This window comes from Carassius carassius, chromosome 1 (genome assembly GCF_963082965.1).
Source record: "Carassius carassius chromosome 1, fCarCar2.1, whole genome shotgun sequence".
In the NCBI taxonomy this organism is placed as follows: Eukaryota; Metazoa; Chordata; class Actinopteri; order Cypriniformes; family Cyprinidae; genus Carassius; species Carassius carassius.
This window is the reverse complement of record NC_081755.1, coordinates 2,837,497-2,851,023: the sequence shown is the minus strand read 5'-3', so window position 1 is coordinate 2,851,023 and position 13,527 is coordinate 2,837,497.

Genomic DNA, 13,527 nt, shown 5'->3' with positions numbered 1-13,527 from the left:
TGCCATTATAAAGCACTTTTGTGATGGATTTATACACTGTATGCTGCTTTGAAATCTCAGCACCCGTTCACTGCCATTATAAAGCACTTTTGTGATGGATTTATACACTGTATGCTGCTTTGAAATCTCAGCACCCGTTCACTGCCATTATAAAGCACTTTTGTGATGGATTTATACACTGTATGCTGCTTTGAAATCTCAGCACCCGTTCACTGCCATTATAAAGCACTTTTGTGATGGATTTATACAGTGTATGCTTATTTGAAATCTCAGCACCCGTTTACTGCCATTATAAAGCACTTTTATGATGGATTTATAGACTGTATGCTGCTTTGAAATCTCAGCACCCGTTCACTGCCATTATAAAGCACTTTTCTGATGGATTTATGCACTGTATGCTGCTTCGAAATCTCAGCACCCGTTCACTGCCATTATAAAGCACTTTTCTGATGGATTTATGCACTGTATGCTGCTTCGAAATCTCAGCACCCGTTCACTGCCATTATAAAGCACTTTTGTAATGGATTTATTCACTGTATGCTGCTTCAAAATCTCAGCACCCGTTCACTGCCATTATAAAGCACTTTTGTGATGGATTTATGCACTGTATGTTGCTTCAAATCTCAGCACCCATTCACTGCCATTATAAAGCACTTTTGTGATGGATTTATGCACTATATTCTGCTTTGAAATCTCAGCACCCATTCACTGCCATTATAAAGCACTTTTGTGATGGATTTATGCACTTTTTGTTGTTTCGAAATCTCAGCACCCATTCATTGCCATTATGAAGCACTTTTGTGATGGATTTATGCACTGTATGTTGCTTTGAAATCTTAGCACCCGTTCACTGCCATTATAAAGGACTTTTCTGATGGATTTATGCACTGTATGCTGCTTCGAAATCTCAGCACCCGTTCACTGCCATTATAAAGCACTTTTCTGATGGATTTATGCACTGTATGCTGCTTCGAAATCTCAGCACCCGTTCACTGCCATTATAAAGCACTTTTGTGATGGATTTATGCACTGTATGCTGCTTCGAAATCTCAGCACCCGTTCACTGCCATTATAAAGCACTTTTGTGATGGATTTATGCACTTTTTGTTGTTTCGAAATCTCAGCACCCATTTACTGCCATTATAAAGCACTTTTGTGATGGATTTATGCACTGTATTCTGCTTTGAAATCTCAGCACCCATTTACTGCCATTATAAAGCACTTTTGTGATGGATTTATGCACTTTTTGTTGTTTCGAAATCTCAGCACCCATTCATTGCCATTATGAAGCACTTTTGTGATGGATTTATGCACTGTATGTTGCTTTGAAATCTTAGCACCCGTTCACTGCCATTATAAAGCACTTTTGTGATGGATTTATACAGTGTATGCTGCTTTGAAATCTCAGCACCCATTCGCTGCCATTATAAAGCACTTTTATGATGGATTTATGCACTGTTTGTTGTTTCGACAATACTCTATTTATTTATAAAATGTATTTACTTATTTATTTTGCACTAGCCTACATGTTCAGGCCATAAGAGAAAAATTAAGGAAGTAAATTAAAACATTTAGCTACTGTATATACCATTATCAGCAGATGAAGTAGATTTGTCTTTCGTCGTCTTTGTGCAGCTTTTAATGCAGTGTCAGATGTCGTAAGCGCCGTCAGTTTTTACTTTCACTTTCTAGTGAATCGACTTTTTCTTGTGCGAATCTTGTGCAACGTTTGTGTGATAGCCTTCCTGGTTTAAAACAAATATTAACAATAGTCTCAATATTAACAATGTTACAGAACAGAAAAGTTGTGAAGAGTTGAAGGGCAAAGCTGCACTTTAGGGATCATGCTAGTTTACACTGCTGTTAGGCAGCAAATCTACAAATCTGTTAATAATCTCTAAATAAATAAAACTCATTCATAGCAAAAACTCTAGAATCATGTAGATAATTTAACCTACCATTTTGCAGTTTAAAGTTCAGGGCCTTTAGTTTCCGATTCTCTGCTCATAAGGCCTTGATTTCTCAGATAATTATGTGTGTCTTCTTCGATGTTGTTTTCTTCTATTTTTAAGTAACAGTGTGTCATCTTGTGTCTATTCCACCTAAATCGAGAAACAAAATCACAAGAGTCAAAGAACAGCGAAATCACATGCATTGTCACTTAATGTTGATATAATTTATCAGGAAGTTAAGATTTGACTTTTTAAAATCTCTTCTGGATTTGATGATGGGGTGTTTTCAGAACTCAATATTTTATTTTTTTATTGCTCTCTTTTCAGGCAACTTGCTCTTCTCTATTTGCCTTCTTTTTCACTCCATCTGATTCAGACGTTTCAGTAGCTTGTCCTTATTTTCTGTAAAAGAAAGGTTTGTCATTTCAAATTAATGGTTCAAATAGGAAAAATTAAAATATGCATGGATTCACCATTCATCCACTAATCTCACCATTCAGTGTGAGAATAAGTGCAGGACAGCTGTCATCTTCATAAGTGAACTACAGATTGAAGAATGTATATTCTCTTCACAATGTCCATTTCTGTTCATTCCATTATTGCCCACATTTTGTCTAAAAAAAGGACTAAATTTTTTAAGCAGGTAGATACAACCCGAATTCAAGAAAAGTTGAGATGGTTTTTAATTTTTTTTTTAATAAAATAAAAACTAAATGACTACAAATCTCATGAGCACTGTTAATTTTGGCAGGCATTTTTGATTTAGTCTTAGTCTTGAGATGAAAATGCTTAATAGTCTTAGTCACATTTTAGTCATTAGAGTCTTGCATAATATTAGTCAACAAAACAACAAAAAGTTATTGCATTTTTGTCTACTTTTAGTCAAACATTTCTTTTGGTAGCTGTTTTATGTGTAGTCTTCATACAAAAACAGTCATTAATTCTTCTCTCTTTAGACAAAATCAATTAAGCACGTGAGAAATTTGAATCAACGATTGAATTTGGAAAAACTTAAATGACAATTTTTATTTTTGGGTGAACGGTAGTGAAATATATATGGTGTTCATAATATTTAATTTTTGAAAAAGAAGCACAATAAGACATACGAACGAGATAGAAGTTAAACTAATTTTTCAGATACAGTAGATTTACTCAACATGGATACATTTATTTTACATCTTTCGTTGGTTAACATTAGTAAAACCAGCCATGCAGATATTAAAGTTTCACTTAGACGTTTACCTATTTGGGAAAACTGTACTGTACCTCCTGGTATTGCTGATAGCACCCTCATTCATCAAGAAAACAGTGGATCTGTCAGGATAGTCACTGGAGGCAGAGGTAGGTGAATTCAACACAATGTTTATTTTTCTCAAGAATAAGTGCACGGTGAGTAGAAGGTGATTTCAGGTGCGGATTCTGTGCAGATCACTCAGTGAGAGGCGGAATGCAGGTGAGGACGTCCACAGACAAGAGGTCAATGCCACACAATCACGGTTTACTAATGCTTGTCCCTTTTTCTTTTAAAGGAGAGGGAAATGTCCATCCAGCGAGCTTGACGGGAACACAGGAGATACCAGAGATCGTTGGGAAATCAGGTATCTGGGATGGATCGGGAATCCTGGAGACAGCAGAACAAGGACACAGAGGTTAGCTTTTCAAAAGTACGTATACGTTACGGGGTGGAATGCGAGGCAAGCTGGGGACGGAAACATGAGGTCTATTCCTGTTCCTGTTCCTGTTGGAGGCTTGACGGTGAAACTGGGGCTGAGGTGAGTGTTTCAATACCTTCTGAGTTGCCTGTGTTTTTTTTTTTCTTTTATATAGTTTTGGTTTTAGTAAAAGTATGGTTGTAATGTTGAGAAGAAACAGTCGAGCTACAGAGAAAGACAGCAGCTTGTGAGTGTGAGTGTTTTGTGAGTGTTTTGCCTTGTTTTCTCATCAGACTAGTGTGTGATCGTCATTGCTAGGAAAGTTTTTGGTTTAAATTGTGTGTGTCTTACCCTGGTTAATACGTGCTGAAAGTGGCGCTTGGTTTTGCGTCTGCCTATCGCGGGACTGCCTGGTTTCGATCTGCTAAATAGTGAGGCGTGGCCAGCTGACTTCAATCACAGGTAATCAGGCTAATACAAAAGCGCTAAGTTTCACCGCGGCAGCGGTAGCGGCAGCCCTCGTGTGAGCCCTCCTCGTGTGAAGACGGACGAGTGTAAAGACAACCGACTCTACCTGCGCGACTGCACCGAGCGAGGACACCAACAGGGCACTTGAGTATTGCTTTTCTCCTCTTTCTTTACTTTTTGTATACCTTGTTCTCATATCTCTTTCACTTGTAGTCACTATGTGCTTTCAGATCTCTACTATCACTACTAACACTCGGAGATCACGCTATGGATGTCGCAGGAAGGCCTGTCTGACAAACCTACGGCTTGTCCCTCTGACCTCTACTACTACGCTCTCTATTCCAGTTGGTCTCTGGAACTGCCAGTCTGCAGTTAACAAAGCAGACTTCATTTCTTCTATTGCTTCTCATTCCGGTCTCAACCTCATGGCACTGACAGAGACTTGGATCAAACCTGAAGATACTGCCACCCCTGCAGCCCTCTCCACTAATTTCACTTGTTCCCACACTCCTCGTACCACTGGGAGGGGTGGAGGTACGGGTCTCCTTATATCAAAAGAATGGAAATTTGATCTTCAGCCATCACCTACAGGTACTGGTTCATTTGAATCACATGCCATTACTGTAACCCACCCTGTTAAAATCCACTTTGTGGTCATTTATCGTCCCCCAGGTCAATTGGGAAACTTCTTGGAGGAGTTGGATGTGCTGCTATCAAACTTTCCTGAAGATGGTACTCCTCTGGTACTGCTTGGTGACTTCAACATCCACCTAGATAAACCCCAGGCTGCTGACTTCAAAACTCTGCTCTCCTCATTTGATCTCAAGCTAGTGTCTACTACAGCGACTCACAAATCAGGCAACCAACTGGACCTCATCTACACGCGCTGTTGCTTTGTGGACAACTCTTCAGTTGCTCCACTGCACACCTCAGACCACTTCCTCATTACTGCTAACCTAGCACTTACTCCTGAAGTGCCTCACACTCCAACGCAGGTCACCTTTCGACGGAACCTACGCTCACTCTCTCCATCTCACCTATCTTATGTGGTTTCATCCTCGCTTCCTGCACTCTCTCAGTTTTCTGCTCTGGACACGAACAGCGCTACGGACTCTTTGCTCCACTTTAACATCTTGCTTGGACAGCTTTTGCCCACTGTTGTCTAGACCAGCACGCACCGCCCCATCTGCCCCCTGGCTGTCTGAGGTTCTCCGTGAACATCGCTCTAAACTCAGGGCTGCAGAGAGGAAATGGCAGAAATCAAGTAACTCTACCGACCTCAGTGTGTATCAGTCTCTTCTCTCTTCCTTCTCTGCAAATGTCTTCATGGCTAAAACATCCTACTACCACAACAAAATTAACAGCTGTTGTGACGCTCGGACACTCTTCAAGACTTTCTCTTCTCTTCTTAATCCGCTGCCACCACCTCCTCCATCGACTCTTACAGCGTACGACTTTGCAGTTTTCTTCACAAATAAGACAAGATCCATCAGCGACCAATTCTCCACACCGCAGACTGAGGACAACTTCACAATGACCGACGCACACTCTTTCTCCTTCTCCCCACTCTCAGAGATGGACGTCTCCAAACTTCTCCTGTCCAATCATCCTACTACTTGTCCACTTGATCCGATCCCCACTCACCTCCTTCAAGCGATCTCTTCTTCAGTCATACCTTCGCTTACTCACGTTATCAACTCCTCTCTTCACTCTGGAACATTTCCCTCAGCATTCAAGCAGGCTCGGGTAAGCCTACTGCTCAAGAAACCATCTCTAAATCCAGCGCTTCTTGAAAACTACAGACCGGTATCCCTTCTTCCATTCATTGCAAAGACACTTCTGCGAGCTGTGTTCAACCAGTTTTCTATGTTCCTTGTACAGAACAACCTCCTGGACAGCAACCAATCTGGCTTCAAAAGTGGCCACTCAACTGAGACTGCTCTGCTCTCGGTTACTGAAGCCCTGCGACTAGCAAGAGCAGCTTCAAAATCCTCGGTACTCATCTTACTGGACCTGTCTGCTGCTTTTGGCTTTTGACACTGTTAATCACCAGATTCTCCTGTCCACCCTCAGAAAGATGGGCATCTCTGGAACCACACTCCTGTGGGTTAAGTCCTACCTCTCTGACAGATCCTTCAGTGTGTCTTGGAGGGGTGATGTTTACAAGTCACACCACCTTGCTACTGGGGTTCCTCAAGGCTTAGTACTTGGACCACTTCTCTTCTCAATCTACATGACCTCATTAGGATCTGTCATTCAGAAGCATGGCTTTTCTTATCACTGCTACGCTGATGACACCCAACTCTACCTCTCATTCCAACCAGATGACCCGACGGTAGCTGCTCGCATTTCAGCCTGTCTGAGTGACATCTCTAGCTGGATGAAGGACCATCACCTTCAGTTTAACCTTACGAAGACAGAACTCCTGGTGATTCCAGCTAACCCATTGCTTCATCACAACTTCTCTATACAGCTGGGCTCATCAACCATTACTCCTTCGAGGACAGCTAGAAACCTAGGAGTTGTGATGGATCATCAGTTAAGCTTCACAGATCACATTGCTACAACTACCCGGTCCTGCAGGTTTGCCTTATACAACATTAGGAAGATTAGACCCTTCCTGTCAGAGCAAGCCACCCAACTTCTTGTCCAAGCTCTTGTTCTCTCCAGACTGGACTATTGTAATGCTCTCCTGGCGGGCCTTCCTGCATGTACTGTCAAGCCTCTGCAATTGATCCAGAATGCAGCAGCGAGGGTTGTCTTCAATGAGCCAAAAAAAGCTCACGTTACTCCTCTCCTCATCAGGTTACACTGGCTACCAGTAGCCGCTCGCATCAAATTCAAGGTACTGATGCTTGCCTACAAGACGACCACTGGCACGGCACCAACTTACCTAAACTCACTGGTTAAATCTTATGTGCCCTCCAGAAGTTTGCGCTCTGCAAGTGATCGACGCCTTGTGGTACCATCCCAAAGAAGTTCAAAATCACTCTCACGGACCTTTTCCTGGACTGTGCCCAGCTGGTGGAATGACCTCCCAATCTCAATTCGTACAGCTGAGTCTTTACTCATTTTCAAGAAACAGCTAAAGACTCATCTTTTTCGCCTGCACTTAACTAACTAACACTAGCACTTTTCCTTTTCTTGTCTTTTAATTAAAAAAAAAAAAAAAACCTACCTATGCGTTCTATACTAGACTAACTGAGACTTGTCATGGCACTTGTATACTGTTGTTGTTCTCTTGTTGACCTGACTGCTTCTATTGTTCTCATTTGTAAGTCGCTTTGGATAAAAGCGTCTGCTAAATGATTAAATGTAAATGTAAATGTGTATACAGAATATGTTTCCTTTCACATATTATATCTGACTTTTTTATCTTTTTATTTGTACACAACATGTCAAGGCTTTTGTTGGGAAAAATGACTAAAAATTATGTTACGCTTACCCTAACTTTTGGTTCCTCATGCTGAAATGTTTAAAGGAGGTTTCTGATTCACCCACAACACTCACATGATCTCACATCAAACACAAGAACTGATTAAATCGGCTTTACACAGTGAATATAGACATCAGAAACAAGTCTACAGGATCAGAGAAACATTAGAGCAGAAATAAGAGAGAACACTCAATAAGCTTTATTCGTTCTATCAATGATAATCTATCACTGATGTTACACAGATTTGTCATTATGAAACGTGTTTTGGGAAAATGCATTAAAACCAGTTATTCAGACTTCAATGCATTCTACAAGGCATGGAGTAATTCACCATAGTCACAGTTATATATCAGCATCATTCAGTAGTGATGTAGACCGTGATGCAGTTTGAGGCAAAGGGGTTTGCTGAAATCCAATCAAATGGTCAGAAAGGATGCATGCAAAATGCATGTTAATACCTACACATCTGAATTCCAGCTGGAAATGAGGCCGCAGGCTTTCATATTAACAATAACCATGAAAACATTGTAAACAAGAAGACTGACAAAAGGACACAATGCTCTCGTTGGTCTAGCGTGACTATTCATTATTGAGGTTTCTTACTGAATCCCACACATTTTCTGTTTTGCTAGTGTCCCTGTGGCTTTGATTGCTAGTCGAACTGCCTCAGTATGACTGAATCCTTTAATCTCAGCCTCTTTCAGTGCACTTTCTTTCTCCTCTGAAGTCACTTCTATCTTACCCATGATATTGGCTACAGCTGTTATGCACATGTCAGAAAAAGACTGCTCAGCTTCTCATCGTGAATCCTCTGCTAACCGCCAGAATATTTTCTGCCATTCTGTTTGACTGACTATGTTAAACACATGCTTGTATTGTTTCACTTTCTCGTCTAATTTTTGCATTTGAATCTCCAGAATGTGTTTCTCTGTTTTATCAAACAGGTCATTGGTGAAATTTGTCCCCCTATTTTCTTCCACCATCGTCTCTATTTTACTGAGCAGGTCTTTGAACTGTGGGAAACTGGCAGAGTGGTTATCCAGACAAAAGAACCTGTTTCCACAACTGTGAACAAGGGTTTGGAGATCTGGATCACTATATGTAGATACTGTTCAATGGTTTGCTTGTCTTCTTTTAACTGATCTTTGTGGGTGAAGAGGATCATGGTGTATTTCTCCAGCTGTTCTCCAAACGCTTCTTTAAGCTCCTCTATTGTGTTTTTCTCCTCCTCAGTGAATCGGCCCACTTTAATGACGATAATAAAAGCATGTGGTCCAGGAGACGAGTATGTTGTGCATTTCAATATTTCAGTTTTAATCTCATCTTTACTAAGTTCATTATCATAAAGTCCAGGAGTGTCAATCACTGAGATCTGTTTACCGATTCTCACTGTAGTATCTGCCCTGCATTGTTTTGTCTGAGAGTTTGAACTTGTGAAGGATTTGAACACTTTTTTTGCCCAGAATGGTGTTTCCAGTGGCACTTTTCCCAGCTGAACCAGCCTGATCTCGTCTTTCCTCTCAGGAATCTGAATCTCATCTGGATCTTCTGCTGGTGAACATTCTCCCGAAACTACCACACAACAAAGACTTCAAATCACTCTTCATTAAAGTCTCATTTAAATTCTGCTCAATTCTGTAACATCTCTTATTTAAGATCAGTGTTACATTTATATTTAATGTAGATAGTCTTCAAGAATTAATTCCCTAAAATGTTAATTTTGACATTAATTACTTCCATACTTTAAATAATTCATTTTGTTCCAAACTGTAAAACTTTGATTACTTTTTTTGGAATACAAATTAATATTTAATTATCTAAGAGCTTTCTGTCCCTTCATTGACAGCCTATGCTACTATCATTTTCAAGGCCCAGAAAAGTAGTAAAGACATCATTAACTCTTTCTCACCACCTTTTTTAAGTTGCCAGCTTTCTTTATGATTTTTTTACCAAATTTTGAGATTTAGACTGAACAAAATGATAAATGCAACACTTTTGTATTTGCCACCGTTTTTCATGATCTTAACTCAAAGATCTAATCCTACAATGACAATAAAAGCAAGAATTTAGTTGCTATTCTAAATATGTCTGCAGAGAGAACTTGTTTATGTGGGCACATGGGCACATGTTTGCATTTTTATCTGGGAATTTCCTGCACTTTTGTCCTTTCTGGTCCCAAGTTGTTCAGGACATATTCATGTTTGACTAAAGAACTTTATTTCAGTTCAGACTAACAGAAAATATTTGTTTGTTTGAGCAGTAATTTCTTACCAGTAAGATCTGAGAGCCTGTTGCCATCTTCACTGTATTTGACTGACCACAAGCTCAGGAGAATGCTTCTGAGAAAATAAATGCAATTCACCATATTAAAAAAAAAGATTGTCATGTTAAATAAATAAAACATATCTGCATTAAAGCATATTGTTCCGAGAAATATAGACTCACCAAGACTCAAGTTGCTGCAAACTTCTTCCTGTTATAATATTTTCATGTGATCTGTACAGACAAATTGTTCAGTTCACATTTTCAGTCCTTTTTTTGTAGTTTCTAACAAGAATTAACAGATATTTAAGCACAGTGAATTAAGAATCAGTATGAATCACATCATCATTAAACACACATGAGAATCACTTCATAATGTGCAAAAACACCAGACAACGGGAAGAAACATATATTATTGTATATTTACTGATCAGATCTGTGAACTGTGTGAAACTGTTGAAACATCTCTCAAACCCTTTTTTAACTGATCTTTGTGAGTGAAATTATGTTGTATTCAGGCCAATTATGGTGAAATGAACCATAAATGACTCGATGTGCCCCCAGCATATAACAAACATAGGTATGTTGAGGGTTGTGTCCCCTCAAAATATGATTAAAAACCACGCTGTGTATGGTAAAAACAATGTTTTATACTTTAAATAATTGTGTAAGTAGTAAAACAACAAAGACGGGGCAAAAATGCATTTTAAGTTGAGAAACATTTTGAGTTTTGCCTCACAGTGCTTTGTTCAAAATGACTGCTTTCCTCTTTTCGTCTTTTTTTTTTGTAGTAAACTAGTTTAAGTTGCTATGTTAGTAATAATGTTACCAAGGGTTGCCAGGTTTTCAAAACAAAACCCACCCAATTGCTACTCAAAACTAGGCCAAACTATCCGTGTTTCGAGCGGTCCCCTGGTTAAAAATCTGATTCCAGGGCCTAAATAACATGTTATTGGGGTCACTTCAATTTGCGTAGATGAAAAACAAGATAAAAAACCCACAGCAACAGTCATAAAGTAGCCCAATTCCAGAAACCGCGGATGTGGCAACACTGTGAAATAATGTTTACAACGGACTGGAGTGCTGCCTCTGGGTTGATTTGTCCATCAATCTGTGGAAAACCTCGTCACATTGCTCAGGGAGTAGTTGTGGCAATAATCGAAATCTGGGTTCTAGTGCAGTACTCTCTAGCAGATAATCGTGTACTTCTGAGTATCTGCCTGAGAGGTTTTGCAGGGTGGCTGCTTTCATGTTAGCTATAGTTGTGGAGTCCTTCTCTTTCTCTGCTCGATTATGGATTTCAAGCGCACTTTTCATCAGACAGGACATTGATGGCTTTTTTTTAAGGTTTAAGAAGGTTTACTTTTTCTTCTGCATCAGTGATGCCGTTGCTATCCAGAGTATCAAGTTGACGGGCATTTTTGCAAACCTCTGTGCTTAAGAGAGATGCAGTTATAGCCGCTTGTTGCTCGAGATAGCCACGTGAAAAAAGCCACAACTTTTCTCACATGACCAAGTAAGCGACTGACGCAAGAAACATTTAAACCTGCTTGCAATCCAAGATTCAATGTGTGCGCGAAACACTTAATATGTGGTGACAACCCAGCTTCTCTCACTGCCACCTCCATGTTGCGTGCGTTGTCAGTAACAACAGCAGTACTATGAGGAGCCTTTTCAAGTCCCCACTCTTGTATAGCTGCTTTTAAAACTCCGGCTATGTTAGTTCGAGTGTGTGACTCATGAATCGGGCAAGTCTGAAGCACAAAACTTTTCATTTCCCACTCCGTAGTAATAACATGTGCCGTGACTTTCATATATAGCTCTGACAAGCCCGCGAAGCCCACCCGTTCGTTGTTATTGCCACATTCTCTGCTTTTTCCAGACCATCGACCACCTTCGCTTTAGCATCGCAGTACAGGGCTGGAACTACCTCTTGACTGAAGTGCGGGCGTGACGGAATATGATACCTGGGCTCCAGTAACCTGACCAATTCGCAAAATCGAACATTGTCAACAACAGAAAATGGTCTCATGTCTTCTGCAATAAAAACTCAAATGCACCTGGTTATTCCTTGAGCTTTCGCACTTGACTGAGACTATGTTCATGTTTCATACACAACCTCTATAATTTCTTAAACAAAATTAATGTGGACATAACAGCCCATAAAAAAAAATAAACCCTGGTTTTATCATAGTAAAACTGCTTCATTTTCTTTTGAATGATTTCTGAATGCTTGAGACTATAAAATTATTTAGACAACTGTATTAATAAAGTCATATCCATAGGTATTTGTCCAGAGCTATAATTGTAATTTGTATATAACTAAATAATTTACTTTTTTACTTAATTAAAGTTCTGTTTTTACCCATATATAGTGGTATTTTTTTTATTATCATATTTGAGGAAGGGGGGCACCACAATAAAATCCTGATTAGGGCAGCCATGTGGCCAGCAGCAGCCCTGACTCTAGCTGCTGCATTTTGGACTAACTGGAGTATGTTTACCCACCGTGCAGTACAACCACCCAATAAAGCATTACAATAATCTAACCTTGAGGTCATAAATTCATGGATTAACATTTCTGCATTTGACATTGAGAGCGTAATTTAGATATGTTTTTGTGATGGAAAAATGCAGTTTTACAAATGCTAGAAACGTGGCTTTCTAAGGAAAGATTGCTATCAAACAGCACACCTAGGTTCCTAACTAATGACGAAGAATTGACAAGGTCCTATAATTAACACAGTTTTTTCTGAATTTAGCAGTAATAAAAATTACTCGTCATCCAGTTTTTTATATCGACTATGCATTCCGTTCATTTTCCAAATTGGTGTGTTTTACCGGACCGTGAAGAAATATAGAGCTGAGTATTGTCAGCAAAACAGTGAAGTCTAACACCGTGTTTCCTGATGATATCTCCCAAGGGTAACATATAAAGCGTGAAGAGTAGCGGCCCTAGTACTGAGCCTTGAGGTACTCCACACTGCACTTGTGATCGATAGGATACATCTTCATTCACTGCTACGAACTGATGGCGGTCATATAAGTACGATTTAAACCATGCTAATGCACTTCCACTGATGCCAACAAAGTGTTCAAGTCTATGCAAAAGAATGTTGTGGTCAATTGTGTCAAACGCAGCACTAAGATCCAATAAAACTAATAGAGAAATACACCCACGATCAGATGATAAGAGCAGATCATTTGTAACTCTAAGGAGAGCAGTCTCAGTACTATGATACGGTCTAAATCCTAACTGCAAATCCTCACATATACCATTTTTCTCTAAGAAGGAATATAATTGTGTGGATACCACCTTTTCTAGTATCTTGGACAGAAAAGGGAGATTCGAGATTGGTCTATAATTAACTAGTTCTTTGGGGTCAAGTTGAGTTTTTTTGATGAGAGGCTTAATAACAGCCAGTTTGAAGGTTTTGGGGACATGTCCTAATGACAATGAGGAATTAATAATAGTCAGAAGAGGATCTATGACTTCTGGAAGCACCTCTTTTAGGAGCTTAGATGGTACAGGGTCTAACATACATGTTGTTGGTTTAGATGATTTAACAAGTTTATACAATTCTTCCTCTCCTATAGTAGAGAATGAGTGGAACTGTTCCTCAGGGGGTCTATAGTGCACTGTCTGATGTGATACTGTAGCTGACGGCTGAATGGTTGCAATTTTATCTCTAATAGTATCGATTTTAGAAGTAAAGTAGTTCATAAAGTCATTAATGCTGTGCTGAAATGTCAACAC